This window comes from Sceloporus undulatus, chromosome 4 (assembly GCF_019175285.1).
Source record: "Sceloporus undulatus isolate JIND9_A2432 ecotype Alabama chromosome 4, SceUnd_v1.1, whole genome shotgun sequence".
Lineage (NCBI taxonomy): Eukaryota > Metazoa > Chordata > Lepidosauria > Squamata > Phrynosomatidae > Sceloporus > Sceloporus undulatus.
In genome coordinates this window covers 50,883,886-50,900,808 of record NC_056525.1, presented here as the reverse complement: position 1 = coordinate 50,900,808, position 16,923 = coordinate 50,883,886, and the positions used below count along the sequence as shown (strand labels likewise).

Below are 16,923 nucleotides of genomic sequence, written 5' to 3'. Positions count from 1 at the left end.
CAGGCAGCTTTCTCTATTATTATTATTATTATTATTATTATTATTATTATTATTATTATTATTATATTTGACAAACTATGCAAATGTTTTTTCCTACAAGGTGATACATATATAGATAGAATGTGTCTGCTTGTACTACATTTCCCTTTCATTTCCTTGCACCCGGAATAGAATGTGTGTGTGCTTGTGCTGCAAGAGGCTTTTTTTCTAAATTATTTTTTATATGCAAATGCTACAATGCGAATGTTACAAATGTTTCTCTTTCAATTTGGCAAATTGATACAGAATGCTTTTGCTATTGTCTCTAAGGAATTCAGGGGTAGCTGAGGGAAAGCAAAGGATGCAGAGATGCCATTTGGGGCGAGGAATTAATTAATTAATTAATTATTGTATGTATATGAGGCATTCTGGGGTCGCAAGGAGGGAGGATGCAGACATGGCATTAGATTGCATTTTGGGGTTGAAAACAGAGGCAGGGGAAGATCCATAACCTGTAGTGACCCAAATACACACAACACACACACACACACACACCTGGAGGTTTTTAAATTTGACAAAATATGCGATACTGTCACCTGTTGTTTTTTTTAAAGGAGTTGGGAAAGCACACATCAGATTGCCCAATTGCTGTAGGAAACATCACATTGACGAAAGCAAAACTGAATTTGATTGACAGCAAAGACAACTTCATTTTAAACCAGTTCCGCAAATGTGAACTCTCCGCAAGAGCTGGAATTCAGGGTTAAATTATCCTGATTGAGGTAAATTTCTAGTGGACACTTGCTTCTGGAGGGATTGGGAGGGGGGGATCCGAATCTGCTCAGTTCCATCTAGCGCAAATAGGTGAGTGGGAATGGGGCCTTAGAGGTCAATAATTTTTAAATAACTTTATGATATATTTATCATATCAGAAGTATGTATATATGAGATAGGAAAAGACAGTTATCCCTCCAATATGTTGTTCATATCAAATGTTCTGTATTTTACAGAAAGTGGCATTGACTGGTCAAACTTCCAAAGCAGGGTCAACTCAGCAACCAAATATTGATTCATTATTTAAAGCACTGATTTATACTCTCTCTCTCTCTCATACACACATAGATTACTTTTCTAGGAAACATCAACCCTTTCCCCTAATCCCCAACCCCCCCTCCCCAGTTCATTAGGCCAAATGACATGGTGGCTCCAATTCCTCAAAATTAATGCAAAGAATTTGGAGCCTTGACTGTGCTTTCTACTCGCTTGTTGAATTATGGTGACCCCATGAATTTCACAGGGTTTGTTTAGGCAAGAAATACTCAGAAATGGTTTTGCTAGTTCCTTCCTCTGAAGCAGAGCTTACAGCAACTGGTATTCATTGGTGGTCTCGCTCCTTGGAGATCTTTAAACAGAAGTTGGATGGCCATCTGTTGGGTATGCTTTAATTGAGATTTAAACTGCATGACAGGGGGTTGGATTGGATGGCCCTTGTGGTCTCTTACAACTCTATGGAGATTTTCACACAACATTGTTATATCGTTCCTTTATCATCCCAAAGTGTAGTGGAATCATCATAACAGATAGACGATTGCAAAAGATTCACATGAGGCTGTTAGTGTTCTTAAAACGTTGATATATCAGAATTCAGCAATTCAACTGTTCTGAAATCGTTTTGTAATCATTTATTGTTGAATTCTGATATATCAACGTTTTAAGAACACTAACAGCCTCATGTGAAAATCTTTTGCAATCGTCTATCTGTTATGATGATTCCACTACACTTTGGGATGATAAAGGAACGATATAACAATGTCATGTAAAAATCTTCTATGATTCTATGACTTTATGATTCCATCCAAGTACTGACCAGGGCTGACTCTTTTTAGCTTTCAAGATCAGACAGGATTTGGTATCTAGGCCTGCTGTGAAATTACTGCAAACGTTCTGGCCCACATGATTCGGTGCTTATATGCCATGTTGTGGTGGTCTGTGGTATTCAATACATGAATGCACTGTCTAGGTAACAAGTGTCCATTTTGGGATGGTAGTTAATTATTGAGGCCTGGTTCATCTGCTTGCAGTTGGAATTCTAAACACATGGAGAAGTCACACTTTCTCATGCTCAGAGGATGGCAATGACCAACCCACTCTGAAGAAACCTGCCAAGAAAACTCCATGATGGCATTAGGGTTCCCATACATTGGCAACAACTTGAAGGCACACAGCAACAAAATTCAGTCCATGGCCCAGTTTGGATTGAGTCTTCTGGATTGCTACTAATTATTTGTGTTTGTGGGGTGGTCCTACTCTTTGGAAAGATAAGCCCCCTAATCTCCCAACATACCTCTCAAACACGATGGAGTGAAGGCACAAAATGTTGTATATGAATTGGTTTAGCCCAGTGAGTGAGAAAACCCTATAAAGAGGGGCTGTACTTACTCTTCTTCAGAAGAAGAAGAGAGCTGGAGAGGTGAGGTGCTGTCGTTGCCAGGGATAAGGATTAGGCCCTTTTAATCTTGAATAAGGTAGAAGAATTATCAATTATGTATTTAGGAGGGGACAAGAGGGTAAATTACTACTGTGGAATTTCTATTGTGTATTTCTACCTATTTTAAATCTTTTATTTAAGGTTGGCAGCCAAAATTGCAATACTGCTGAGCAACACATGTAGACGAGTCCTACAATCAAGTCCTACTCTGGCACCTCACTGGATGCATGGAATTACTGAGACAGTTGATATCTGTTTCAATTAGTCTATCATTTTTAGTCTCATTGGTTTTTTTTTTAATTGGACTTGAACTGTGATTGTGTTTGCAGTATTCTTCACAATTAGTCCTAGAGAACCAAAAAGAGAAAAAGTTATACAATACTTGCAAAGAAACGGACTGAACAGAAAACTAGATGTGGTTAATTCTGCTGTTGGTGACCCCTTGATTTTGCCTCTGGTAACCCTGTTTTCTGCTTCCTGAGTCCCAGTGGGTCTTAGCCACCACTGGATGTTCATCAGTTTGACTATCTGATCCAGTTATAGATAGATCAATTACAATTCACCTATTCTAAAAGAAAGAACAAAGTTTAGTGAAATTTATTTTGATTGGCAGGAAATCAGACCATCAGCAACTGAGCAGCTCCCTTCTATGAGTGTATCTCAAAAGAAAGTGGCCTGAACAATTCTATCCCCTCACATACAGATTTTCTTCTTACTTGATCTTCAGAAAGTCAAATGAACATTCCCCTAGGATCTGTGATCAACATTCACAAAATACCAGAAACATTCTTTTGGTAAGGAGATTATCTTATCTCTTCCACACTGCAATATTGCTCCCGTGGTGCAAAATGGATGGAGGGAGAAATACATCAGGCCAAATACCCTGTAATCATCATCATCATCATCCCCACATTACCTCTTAAATATTACCATATGACATTTATTTAAAAGATAACATTTGATTCTACATCACAGATGTGTATAAATATGTACAAGAAATTCAAGCTGACATCTCTGTCTCTCAGCAAATTATATTAGAGACAGATTATAAAATTGGAGCCAGTGTGGTGCAGAAGGCTTTACCTGGCTCTGCACTGCAGATATAATCCAGTTTGACACTACTTTAATTTTCATGGCTCAGTGCTATGGAATCCTAGGATTTGTAATCTGTTATGGCACCACAGAGAAGTCTAAATACCTAACAAAACTATGAATCCTAGGATTCCATAGCACTGAGTCATGGCAGAGTGGAATCAAACTACATTATTTCTGCAGTGCAGGCACAGCCTTTGAAGACTGGAGATAATGACTCAAATAAGGGAAGAGGATCACCAAGTCCACATGTGACCTCCAATATCATATTTTGTGGCACTGAAACCCCCGAGAAGACCCCTGTAGTCCAGAGACCTCAAACAAACAAACAAACAAAAACCCTGGCTGAATTTTCACCCTTCACAACTACCCCCAAACCATTATGAAAATAGGGTGGCTTGGGTCCCTTGCCCACCAGTACACCCAAACCGTGGGAAAACTGCAAAAATCAGACATTTCTAAACCAAATCCTGGAACCAGAAATGTTGTGATGTCACTTCCAGTCATGATGGGATTAAATGTGAGGAATGTGGGGGCTGCCTCCTTTCACAACTGCCCACACCTGTTCTAGATATACAGAGTATGCATTTTTAAATAAGTTACTATATTCAAAAACAAGTTGCCTTAATGTTTTGGCCCTTCAAGAAGTCCTTTTCTAAAATTAAACAGAAACAAAGATTGAAGAGGAGAGATTTAGGGGTCATTTCTGGAGACTTTGGAGTCATTCCAATATCTGAATACAGAGTAATCTTTATTGTGTAAATGATTAACGCAGACATCTGACTTGCTACCAGAGTTGTAAAGTATGGAATGTGCAAAGTAGTACTGCACTGCTCTGATACACTGGCAAGTCTGTTGGTAGTTCACCCATGTTTACTTAGGCACACACAGACAAGAATGTCATCAGTGTTTGCATAAATGTCTGAATCAATTTTGTGTATATATCTGCCTTTAAGTCGCTTGCCAACTTATGGCAACCCCATGAATTTCATAGGGTTTTCTTAGGCAAGGAATATTCAGAGGTGGTTTTGCTTGTTCCTCTGAAATATAACCTGCAGCACCTGATATTCATTGGCCATCTCCAATCCAAGTATTCATCAGGGCTGATCCTGATAGGGGAAACTCATCAATGAACTGTCAATAACACAAGTGTCCAGGTGTGAAACATCACTGTTGGGGCAGTCATGTTATTGCCAGTAATGTCCCCCATGCTATTCCCAAGCATTCCGATTGTCTTTCTTTTTTTTTCTGTCTTATTTTACTTTTTTATTTTCTAACAGGTGCAGCAAAGCTCTGGAATTGCATGAGTTAAAATTTCTTTTTAAAAAAATCCAAAATGAGGCATGAAGCAGGGTTAAAGAGGACGCATGAAGAGAGCACAATGGTGGCAGCAGCCCCAGTTGCACAATTCTGAACAAGTGTGATATTGGGCTCTGAATATGGTATGTCTCCAATCCCCCCACAACACAATTGCTGCAAGAATGGGACTTGTGTGGTAAAGCCCTCAGCCTTCATACACATCCCTTACCTTACTATATTACACTACAATACAAATTGCCAATTTCTGGGGAATTCCCCAGAATCTGGGGAATTTAATTAATTTCTTTCCAGGGATTTTGACTGCATAATAATAATAATAAATATTGGGGAATTCCGGGGATTTGGGATTTTGGTAAAACAGTCCCAGGGAATATCTTCCAAGGCTTGTTGGCAACCACATCTCAGGCTCTTTGCCATTATGCTGAAGTAGGTCATGTTTCAAAATATGTACAAGCTCCAGTGAATGAAAAGCACAATTTCTACTAACTTTGTAAGCAGCGTAGTATTCTTAATTCCTGGGTCAGACATTTAGTGGCTTGCCCCAAACTTCAGAGAAATAAATAAAATCAAGATATTGCAAAACAAGAAAATATATGCTATAATGAAGTTGCCTGTGCATGGATTACTGCTGTCAGATATTTTGTTTATTTCAATTTCATTTTTTTTAAATGAGACAACCTATGTTTGTATTTCAGCTGTCAGTGTAGGCCTAATTTTTCCTGCCTTAAATCATACCTTAAATCATTGGGGCAACACTGTTCTGGATGTTAAGGAGCCCTGGTGCGGCAGTGGTTAAATGCCCTGTACTGCAGCCATTTACTCAAGACCACAAGGTTGCGAGTTCAAGACCAGCAAAAGGGCCCCGCTTGACTCAGGCTTGCATCCTTCCGGGTCGCTAAAATGAGTACCCAGACTGTTGGGGGTAATTAGCTTACTTGCCAATTGCTTACTTGCTGTTCACCACTATGATCTCTGGAATAGCGGTATATAAATAAAATAAATTATTATTATTATTATTAAGCATTCACATGCAACCTGGAAAAGTAAATTGGGAAATAAACAAACAATGTTTCTTGAAACTGTATAGATAAGACCTGGAGCCATAAAAGAAAAAGAAAAATGTATATTACAGAAGATCAGTGATAGCCAATGAGTTTCAGTGGAAGTCCTGCATTTAAAGCAGAGGTGGGAACAATGTAACCCTTGGTCTTCATATGGCCATGCAACATTGTTTTCACAGGCCCCATAATAATTTTTTGCTCTGGTGTGTCTTCACAAATGACAGCTCTCCTTCAAGACAAGGCTCAGGGCACACTCTGTTTTGCCTCTGAAAAAAGGATTTTATAGAAACACACAGAGACAAAAACCAGTTGTGGGGGGCCTTGTGCAGTTTGTGAAGTGGAAAATTGGCCCCTGTAACAAATATGTCCGAAAGGTTCTGTCTGTATCTGGGATGCAGACAGCAGCTGCCAAAGTAGCAAAGTGTGTACATTTATCTTCTGTTTTACCAAGACTCCCATCACTTAATTGCTGACCAGTACAGCCAATGATTCTTGGCTATGCAAACAATTCCTAAGCCTTACATTGTGCAGCTATCAATTCAAATTATCTCTGTCTAGTCTAGTGCCTGCTTCAGTGGGACTTCAAAGAAGGAAGGCATTGCAAAAGTGCTGGTTTAAGGTCCAAACTACATGTGACAATAAATGCATGAATGCAATTAATGTGCATGTTGTTTTAAAACATAAATAGCTGTGGGCAAAGGGGACAAGAGCTACATGGAGACTTGGCAGGTAAGGTTTAACCCTTTTTTGCTTCCGTAATCGCAACCACACAAATAAAAGCTATGTTCCCATCAGCTGCTTTGACAGAGGATAGAAGCCTCCAGTGTTGGTTTCCTGCTTCCCTACAGCTCCTATTTATATATTTCATGAGTGCATACTAACTGTATTCATGTAACTATTGACAGGCTTGAGGGAACCTGAGTGTGAACTTTCATAAGACTGCAAAACATAGTTTACAGCAATTATTTATCCAGTCTTAGGCCCGGTACAGACTGCCGGAAAATGGCAGTCTGAACGCACCCACCCATTTTAATTCTCAAGGGATGCCGCAGTCTCTAGACCACACGACATCCCTCTGGAGTTAAAAGAACCCTTTTTTTCCGTGTTCTTTTACTGACACCTGGGTTATGTTGTGAGTGCACCAATGGCATACACGTAATGTAACAGATTTGCCATGACATGCTGACGCTATGCATACGTTATGTGAAAATGGTGGTGGCTGTGCGAATGGGATGCCACCATCAGGCCGCCGCCATTACATACTAGGGTTCTGGATTGTGCGCTTGCTGCTTGGTCCAGAACCCTAGTATTGCCGCTGCCATGCCCCTTTTGGCTTGTTTGCCTCAGGCCTAAGATTCCAGCCATATTTCCCAGTTATAGCTCAAGACCCTCTTGTGAGAAATATTTACATAGAATAATTAAATATACTGAGCCAATGAGGTGTGATGGGATTAGTGTTGGCCTATGACTCTGGGGATTAGGGTTCAAATCCTCACTCAGCCATGGAAAACATTAGGTGACCATGGGCAAATCTCAGTCTCAGAGGAAAGCAAAGGCAAACCCGCTCTGAACAAATCTTGCCAAGAAAACCTCTTGATACATTCACCTTGTGTTTATGTACCATCAAGTCACCTGATGAATTTTATAGGGTTTTCAGACATGATCAGACACGATCTGGTGCCTTTAGGCCTCACAAAGGATAGAGTCACCTTAGGGTCACCATAGGTCAGTAATGACTCGATCCAGCAACAACAAATTAAGCATATTACTGCTGCTGCTCATTCTACGGAAGCTTTAGGGCAGAGTAGCAGGCAAATACACACTAAGTTCCTTGGGCCTATAAAACCTAGCAACCAACAAGCATTCAAATGCATTACAAGACTGTTGTTTCAGAATATCATTTTAAACATGTGTTTCCTGAAGGTATGAGGGGACATGACAGGGTGATAGATAGGATGATATCTAGCCTTTGGTTGGATTTTACTTCAGTGCTAAGATGGTAATAGTAGATTTAGCATGGTTTAAAAATTAAACATGATGTAGAGTTCTGTGCTATTCAAAAAAGCTTGCATATTGCATTGGCAGTACTGGTTGATTTGAATAAAGATGCCATTTAACTGCCCTAAATATTTAATTTCAATAGATTAAAATGAGTTGTAAGGGCACATCCAGTTACTAAGAAAATATCTCTCTCATTTTTGTGTCTGCCTGAATACAAATCAGCATTAGCACAACCTATTTAAGAACTATGAAAGAGTGCATCATTTTCAACTGGTCAAGCAGCTTTTGTGAAAAAGGATGGACAGAGAAGCAATTCAGTCTTACAAGCCCAAAACCAGGGTGGAGGGAAGTGAGAAGTAAATGCTGCATGGTAACCCTACCAAGAGGATTATCAAGAAGACACTTTCTCTGTAACTCCAATGAATGAACAGGAGCATGAATAGGACTCTGAGTATTCACAGAAATTCTGCATAGAGCAAAGAACATAAGTATGCCAGTCCAGAGGCAATACCAAAATCCCAGATGTGAAGATGTATCACTTTAAGATGCAATAAACAGAAAAAGATGACAGCAACAAACAAGGCATCTCTTTAGAGCAGACACAGCACACCCCAAAGTAAATCTTTTAGGCGGGTTACAGACCTCTGAAAAGCGGCGCTCTGCCGCCACCGCCGGTTGCTGCGTCCGGGAACTGCAGCAGCCAAACTGCCAAAATGACGCTTCTTCTTGCGCCCTGGATGGAACACCGCAAGGCGCTACTCATGCACTCACGGCGTCACATCCAGGGCGCGACTTACGGACACTATGCGTCCAATACGTCAAAATGGTGGCGCCCATGTATATAGGGCGCCGCCATTATTACGCCCCCGTCACGTGCTAGGGGTGAGGCCGGTATGGATGCTAGGTCCTCGGCCAACCCCTAGCACGTGACGGGGGCGCCGCAAAGGCCCGTTTATAACGGGCCTTAGATTCAGTAAATGGACTGTATAATTGAAATCAACTGTGACACTGCAGACAGGGTTAAACCAAGTCTATCCAAGACTGAAATCGTTTTTCAAAAAATTTTCAGGTAATGGAAACATTATATACAGAGCATTCTAAATGGGGCAGGGGAGAGAAATTGATATTGAACCGCAATCTAGGATTTCAGATACTGTCAGCAGGAAGCTTGACAAATTGACTCAAACAAAAAAAGTAGCAGACATGGAAAATGATGGTTCCCATCTTCCACAGCTTTTGCATTGATCTCTGTGGCTGACATTTGATCTAGATGATGTGATTTTGGCAAAGAAAGTAATTGTAGATCCATTTAGGTATATATTGCACACAACCAGAAAAACAGCACAAAACCACATCTCAGGCTCTCAACACAAAAGATAAGAAATTGCCAGCCCTGTTTGCACAGATAAGCATCCTAAAGAAGACCACTCTTAAGTATTCCAGTTAATTCCCACACAACTAGCCTCTTATTCATCTTGCTGTTATACTTCTATTAAGTTATTCGGTCCAAGATCAAAAATAGGATGTGTATACATTTCCCATCTTTTATTTTCATATTTGTTGCAATGCTAGAAGAGACTAATAGGCTGTATCAAATACGAAAATAAGTCTGTTAAGACATCAAAACTTTAAACCATGTTTAAGAGTTTGGGGAAAGGATAGCATCAACCCACAAGAAAATGTAATAGCTTGCATTGCTTTTACTTGGCAATATTAAATCAAACCTGCTATGATTACTTTCCTACTAAGATAAAATTTTACCTTAGGTGCAACTAGACACTGAGGCAAATCCAGCATTTCCAATTATAGGTTTGCCTACCAGTAGCATTATAGAGACAGCATGGTATAGTGGTTTGAATGTTTGACTTGGGCTCTGGAGACTAGGGTTTGAATCCCTGCTTGGCCATGGAAACCCACTGGGTGATCTTGGGCACATCACATTTTCTCAGCCTTAGAGAAAAGCAAAGGCAAACCTCTTCTCAATAAATCTTGGCAAGAAAATCCCATGACAGGTTCACCTTGGGGTTATCATAAGTTAGAAATGCAGCAGCTGTTTTGTATGAACAGAAAGCATCATGAGAGAATCAGCAAGTGGAAAAGATACAGTACTTATCTTTCTTCCTCTCCATGTCCCTATCAGTAAACTTATTTCTTTTTAAACTTTCAGCATCACTTCTGGTACCCAGATGCAGGTCTTGTCAAAAATCTACTTTGATTCCAGTATATTTTGCATAGACTGTGGCCATTCCATTACCCTGGAGAGCTGTACACTTTGCTTGTTCAGTCTGTATTCTGAGTATGGATTGTTTTTCTAAAATAATCTACACACTCTCCACTTCTCCATGGAAAAGCAATTTTAAAGTTCAGTCCACACAACAAAATGCAGAAAGGATCATAACATTCATAAAAAAAATGACACCAACAAATAAGCTTGTGGTAATGAGGGCTGGATCCACCAATAGTGAGACAGCCACCACAGGCACTGGATATTGAGAGGCAGAGCATAGCAGCAAGATGCTGTAAGGCAGAGTTCTGTGCCTCTGAGTTAGCCTGCTGCCCTTAGGTGTGCTGGAGGTGGACACTGGTCATCACCAATGTTGATTCAACTACTAGTCCAGCTGGTTTTGGTGATGTGTGTCACAATGCGAACTTCAAAATTATAGTACAGAAGCCTTCTTATCAAGTGTCACAATAGAGCAAAAAATGCATAGTTAGCTTTTCAGAATAGCCAAACTAAGCAGATGGCTTTGAGGGAGTTTTTCTTTTGTGGTATTTTTTAATTTTTTCATTTGGTATACCTCAACTTTGAAAGCTAAATCATATCATATAAGCTGAAAGTCATAAAAACAACCGAAATACAAGCTCCTTCCCCACCTCTACCAGATTTACAGTCAAGTCAGATTATGGAATAATTTCTTTTCAATGAGTACAATGACCACATTCATTCAATTTGGCAAACCAGTGCTGCTGATTATTATTTTTCTTGTCTCCTGAGTCTCACAGAAATAGAACTGAATGGCAGGATAGTTACTTTGGGAACTGATAAACTGCTTGCTTACCAGGTCTGCAATGGATTTCTTTATCTAGACCCGGTCATCATTTCATTAGATTGGAAGAAATCTTTAGGAAGAAGAATAAGCTCTGCTGTACTGCCTCAGTGTGACTCAATACTGTACAATCTAAGATTGGTTTGCCAGCTCGGCCTGTCCTTGTGCATTTGGCAGCAATGACAAGCACCTCCCTGTGAATAAGCTAGTAGGAAGAGGGAGAGAGGATATTGTACAAGAAAGATGCAAGAGCACTCATTTAGTCTTCCACTCCCCATAGTCAGATAAGCATGCAACAACTATTTTGGAAAGGAGTATACTTTTTAAAACTTACTCCATAAAAGAACACTTTGCTAGTTCCCTGAAAGAATGTTTAGTGGTTTTGCCACTCACATCTGATTTAAGATGAGACCTGATTTAAGTAACATGCATTGCTGTGAGAATCTTTAAAAAATGGGGAAATGTACCTAAAAACGGTAATTGTCTAGGTTTGGGGTTCCCAGCCTTTTTGACTTGTGGAGCCCTTATTTTTATGGTGGAGCCCCTAAGAGGTCTACCCTATGTCTTACAAGTTACTGGTGTTTAAGAGCATATATAAGAATATATTCTCATTCTTTAATTTCATTCAATTTTTATTTCTTTCATTATCTTACAGCCTTAGCACCAATCAATATTTACTTAATATATTCCAAGCACTGCATGGCATTACTTTTTCTATAAAAAGCAGCAGGTTACAAAATATGTTTGTTAACTGCCAGTTACCGACTTTATTGGGATAGGAGCTCCAGTTCTTCATTCTGCATTTCTGTTTTGCAATGTGCAGCCTCCTTAAAGTATAAGAAATTGTGCTGGAAGGTATTTCCACAGACTACAGTAGGTCTTTACATTAGAACAGTGACACTTTGTTCACTTACTTTTCAGTGGGAAATCTACATGATTATGCCATTTCTAAATCCATGTATTTTTCTCATTGTTTCTCTCTCTCTTTTCAGCCTACAGGAAATGCTTCAGTTTTACCATTAAAAACTGGAACTGTAAAGCAATCTCTGTAACACATGTCTCTTTAGCACTACTCTTTGGTTTTTAAAAGGTGTGGCTGCAACAATGTTGTTGTGTGCCTTCAAGCTGTTTCCAACTTATGGCAACCCTATTATGGTTTCTTCAGAGGGGATGTGCCTTTGCCTTCATTTGAAGCTGAGAAAATGTGACTTGCCTAAGGTGACCAAGTGGGTTTTCATGGTTGAGCAGGGATTCAAACCCCAACCTCCCAGGTTCCTAGTTCAACACTGAAGCCACTACATTATGCAGCAATAGACTGTGGGGGATGGAACTATAGTTATACATCTATCACAACTTCAATAGTTTTCTCATCAAATAATAAAAATAACAATTTACTTGGCACTAAACTACCCTTATGTCTATTTTGCTTTTTAAAAATTCATTGTTTGTGTGTAACATTACTTAATGTACAAGTGTTTCAGCTCATTAAAATGTGTTTTTTTCCTCCCTATTTATATTGTACTCCCATCCTTCCTCCTAAGATTGGCTGCCTGTTAAGAGTTCAAGGTGACTATCTAAGATTATGCTGTCCTTTCTATCACTGCAACTTCACTGTTCTTGTGTGCCTTCAAGTCATTTCTGATTTATGGCGACCCTAAGACAAATCTATCATGAGGTTTTCTTGGCAATATTTGTTCAGAAGGGCCTTTGCCTTGAGGCTGGATAAAAGTGACTTGCCCAAGGTCACCCAGTGGGTTTGCATCCAAGTGGATATATGGACTCTAGTCTCCAGAATCATAGTCCTATGCTCAAACCACTACATCATGCTCACCCTCTGTGTTATTTTGCAAACAAAACAAAAAAACATGAACAAAAAAGAAGAATTTCACATTCCCTGTTCACACCATTCTATTGTACCCCCAGCATAACATTTGTGGAACATTTACAACATGTAGTGGGACTCTGTGGTGTGACATCATGTAGTGTGACACACTCTGTAGTGTGGACAGCACCAGCACACAGTTGTCCTGTCCACCCCTCAGTCCCCTCCTCTCTCTGTTTGCAACAAAATATAGTTGAAGCAAGAGATATCTGTGTTGGGAATGTTACATTAACAAACTGAGCAGAAATATGGCAGGACTTTAAAATACTTGACTACTGCAGCAACAATAGTCTACACCCAAAAATGGAAGATTGGTCAGTGAAGACAATTGAACTTGCTAAACTTGACAGTGCTGATTAAGGAGAAATCTTTTAATAACTTTAAGAAATATTGGGAATTGTTTATTACTTTCCTACTTTCTTGTCCAAGTCATACATCTTTTTAGGTTTTGTAAATTAAACAGTTTCTATGATGTAGAAGCATAGAGATATTATCATTTAAAGGAAGTATAGTACCTTGTGCAGTATAATCATTCATTGGGGTGGGAAATCAATAGTGTTAGTATTCTTTCTTTTTGTTGTTTTGCAGTTTTTATAGTTTTAGTTCTGTTGTTATCCACATATGTGTATACAGATATATAGATAATATATATATGTCATTGGTTTTTTAATATAAATTATTATTTTAAATTTTTTTAAAAGAAATTCTCCACATAGCTAAAAGTGACAGAGCAATGATTCGGTAAGAGCCAACACAGTGAAAAGTCAAATTATTTCTTCACAACACAGCTCATTGGAGCTTCTCTCTCTTGCACACGCACTCCATTGAAATGAATAAGAGTTACACAAGAATGAAATTAAAACAGGGGCTGTGCAGGAGAACCTCCTGACAATTATGTGCCAAAGCTGTGGCCTCAAATGACTCAAAAACCAAATCTACCAAATGTCAACCATTTTGGAAGGCAAAACATACTTCTTATCTTTAACAGAACTTAAAACACAGGAAACAAAGAGGCTTTGGGTAGTTTTATTGTGTGATTGATCTGCCTTACATACCAAATTTAAGAGGGATACAGATGATGTCATTCTCCACTTATAACCCTCCCAGGTTTCCCCATTACTATTGCTGTCTTTTTTTCTTAAGGAGAGAAAGGCAATGTCGCGGCACAATACCTTTTGACTGGTAGTGCTAGGAGCTGTCCATTTGGAAAGACTGTTCAATTTGCTAAGTTTTTTTGAAACAGAAAGAAAGAAAGTTCACTTCTGAGAGCAAGCTTGCCTTTTATTCATTAGCCAATAGATATGGGAGAGCCCCATGGCACAAACAAAACATCTGCCAATCACAAATATCTCTGTGAAGTAACATGAAAAAGCGAGTGCCATTTTCACTGGAGTTTTTCTTAGAAACTGGGGGAGGATTTAGGGGCCTGACTTGCCCTGAAAGGATTAGACTGCCAGATTCCAGAAAGAGAGAGAGAGAAAGAGAGAGGATATGCACGCACCACACATTCAGTCATGGTTTTGGAATGTTCCCTTGCTTCTCGGTGATTAGCACAAATTCCTTCTTGCCCCACTACAAATGTCAGAAATGTGAATTAAGCAAATAAAGATAACATCTTCCGGCTTTTAAGACAAGAGCACAGGGGATCACTGTCCACATAATATGACAAGCCAGTTTGTCAGGAGGTCTCACACAAGGAAATGCAACAGCCAAATGACAGCAACATGGAAAAAGGGAGTGGTCCTGAAGAAATCCAGGAGTCCATCCACACTGGAGCAATAATCTGGTTTCATACTGCTTTAACTGCCACGGCTCCATGCGATGGAATTCTGGGCATGGTAGCTTCGCTCTGCTGCCACAACAAACTACCATGCCCAGAATTCCATGGCAGTTAAAGCAGTGTCAAGACGGATTATTGCTCCAGTGTGGATGCAGCCCAAGTCTTCATTTGGGGTTATTCGGATGGTGAAAATAATTCTGGTAGAATGCATGTTGAATCTTTGTTGTTCACATGCACTTTGAATGCACCTAAGTAAGTTGGGCAGGGGCTGCCTAAAAGCCCACTTAACCCGGAAAAATCCACCCCTTGATTTTTCCTAAAAGATTCGCATTGTTGCCTTTGTGAATAACTGATGAGAATAGACCTGGGATAAACTGCGATAAAACTCTGTAGGGGATTATGCACACTGTGAAAATAATCCAGGATGAATCCGATTATATCTCCATTGTTCACACACATCCTGAATGCACCCGATTAAGTTTGAGGGGAAGGTTGCCAAAAACCCACCTCATCTGGGATAACCGATATTGGGTTTTTCCTTGAGTTTTTAAAAAAGATCTGCATTGACAGTAGTGTGAATAACTAATGTAAATAGACCTGAATAGACCCAGGATAAAATGCTGCATACCCAAAAAGGAATTCTGAATGCATTCACATCATTGACTCCATGACACCTTTGACTTCAGACTCCACGCTTATTTGAATGCTTTCACATGTGAGCAACTGAACTCACAGAGATGTGCATTCATGCAGTTCCACAGTGTGAATAACAAACCCAGAATTCAAAGATATAGCCGTGTTAGTCTGTAGAATCAGTAGGTAGAGAGATCTTGTAGCACCTTTGAGACTAACGGAAAGAAAGAAATTGGAAGCATGAGCTTTTGTAGACGTCAGTCTACTTCCTCAGATGCATTTGGTGGAGTGGAAACCTAGAATGTATGAGATGATTTGCATCATCATGCCAAGAACTACAGCTGAATGACCCCTATGCCTTTACTGTGTTTCGAATACATCCATATCATCTGCTGACATGTGTGACCAACAGAACATGCAGAGATGCACAGAGATGTGATCCCAATTAAAAAAAAATAGCATGAGCAACAAAACTGGAATGAGTGAGTGAGATTATTTGGATAGTTGCATTTAAAAAAAACTACAGTGTCTGAATAATCTCTTAGTTTAAACCAGATTCTCATCACACACAACGCGATTCTGAAAATATCTGTGTACCTAGCAAGCTTGCAATGTCAACACGAGCATAAAAGACCCTAAAAACTTTCAGATGGATAGATAATGCAATTTTTTTAGACAGAAGCAGCACTTTCTTTCCATTTGTCAGAACTCATCCTGAACTACTCACTACTTTCCATTCGTCTGCCCATCCTGAACTACTCACTAATAATAGGTTTTGGTGGCTGCCTCTCTATTTAATTACTGTATTTCAACCTATCATTGTCAAAAGCAGAGCCTAAGGAGTGAAGACAACACTTTCTAACAAAAGGGGGGGGGGGGGGATAATTATTTCCAGATTGAAAACACTTTCCTGGGAATATGGTTTCCTGGTATGAGGCCTTCTGACAAACTGGCTTGTCATATCATTTGGACTCCTATGCTAAATAACCAAGTAAAATAAAAACAATTTATTAGATGTAGGTTCTAGTTCCTGGACACACCAAGTGGTTAGAAATGAGAAAGTGCCTCTGAGCGTGCACAGGTTGGATGAGTTAAGTGCAAGCCTCCTTGTCTAGAATGCTGTTGGTTAATCCCAATTAGAGCAGAGCCACTGAATTAATTATTAAATGATGAATTAACGCATAAGTGAATCTGGTTGATTCAATGAGTCTACTTTAGTCAGGATGAACAACAGGATTTAGGTCATTGAGTTGTAGTTCTAGGGAAAAAGTAGATTAGAAAAGAAATTAACCAAAGAAGGAAAGTAATGGAGAAGCTGCCCTCCTTTTCCAGGACATGGCCTCCATTTCCACCTTCGGCCCAGGAGGAAATCCTAAATGCTCTCCATTTTGAGCATGAATCTATATTTATATGAGTGCCTCTACAGGGTGACCAGAGGTCCTCCTTTTCTTGGACATGCCCTCCATTTCAGCCTATGTTCCAGGAGGAATTCCCAAATGTCCCCCATTTTGAGCATGACTAAGAAGCATGAGTTTATATTTTACAGGAGTGCTTTTCCAGGATGTGGCCCTCCATTGCAGCCTAATGTCCAGGAGGAATTCCCAAATGTCCCCCATTTGGGGGAGGACCAAGCAGCATGC

General features: G+C 39.7%; 1 protein-coding gene across 3 annotated transcripts in view; it reads right to left on the bottom strand.

Moving 5' to 3' along the window:
- Positions 1 to 16,923, bottom strand: part of RHOC (ras homolog family member C) — a 35,908-nt gene that overhangs the window by 17,973 nt on the left and 1,012 nt on the right. Inside the window, exon 1 of one of the 3 annotated variants that reach the window (XM_042464242.1) lies at positions 14,043 to 14,624. The exons of the other annotated variants lie outside the window; for them this stretch is intronic. The gene's annotated coding sequence lies outside the window, so the exon portion shown is untranslated. Of the gene's footprint in view, positions 1 to 14,042; positions 14,625 to 16,923 lie in introns of those variants that run through there. 3 annotated transcript variants of the gene reach the window in all.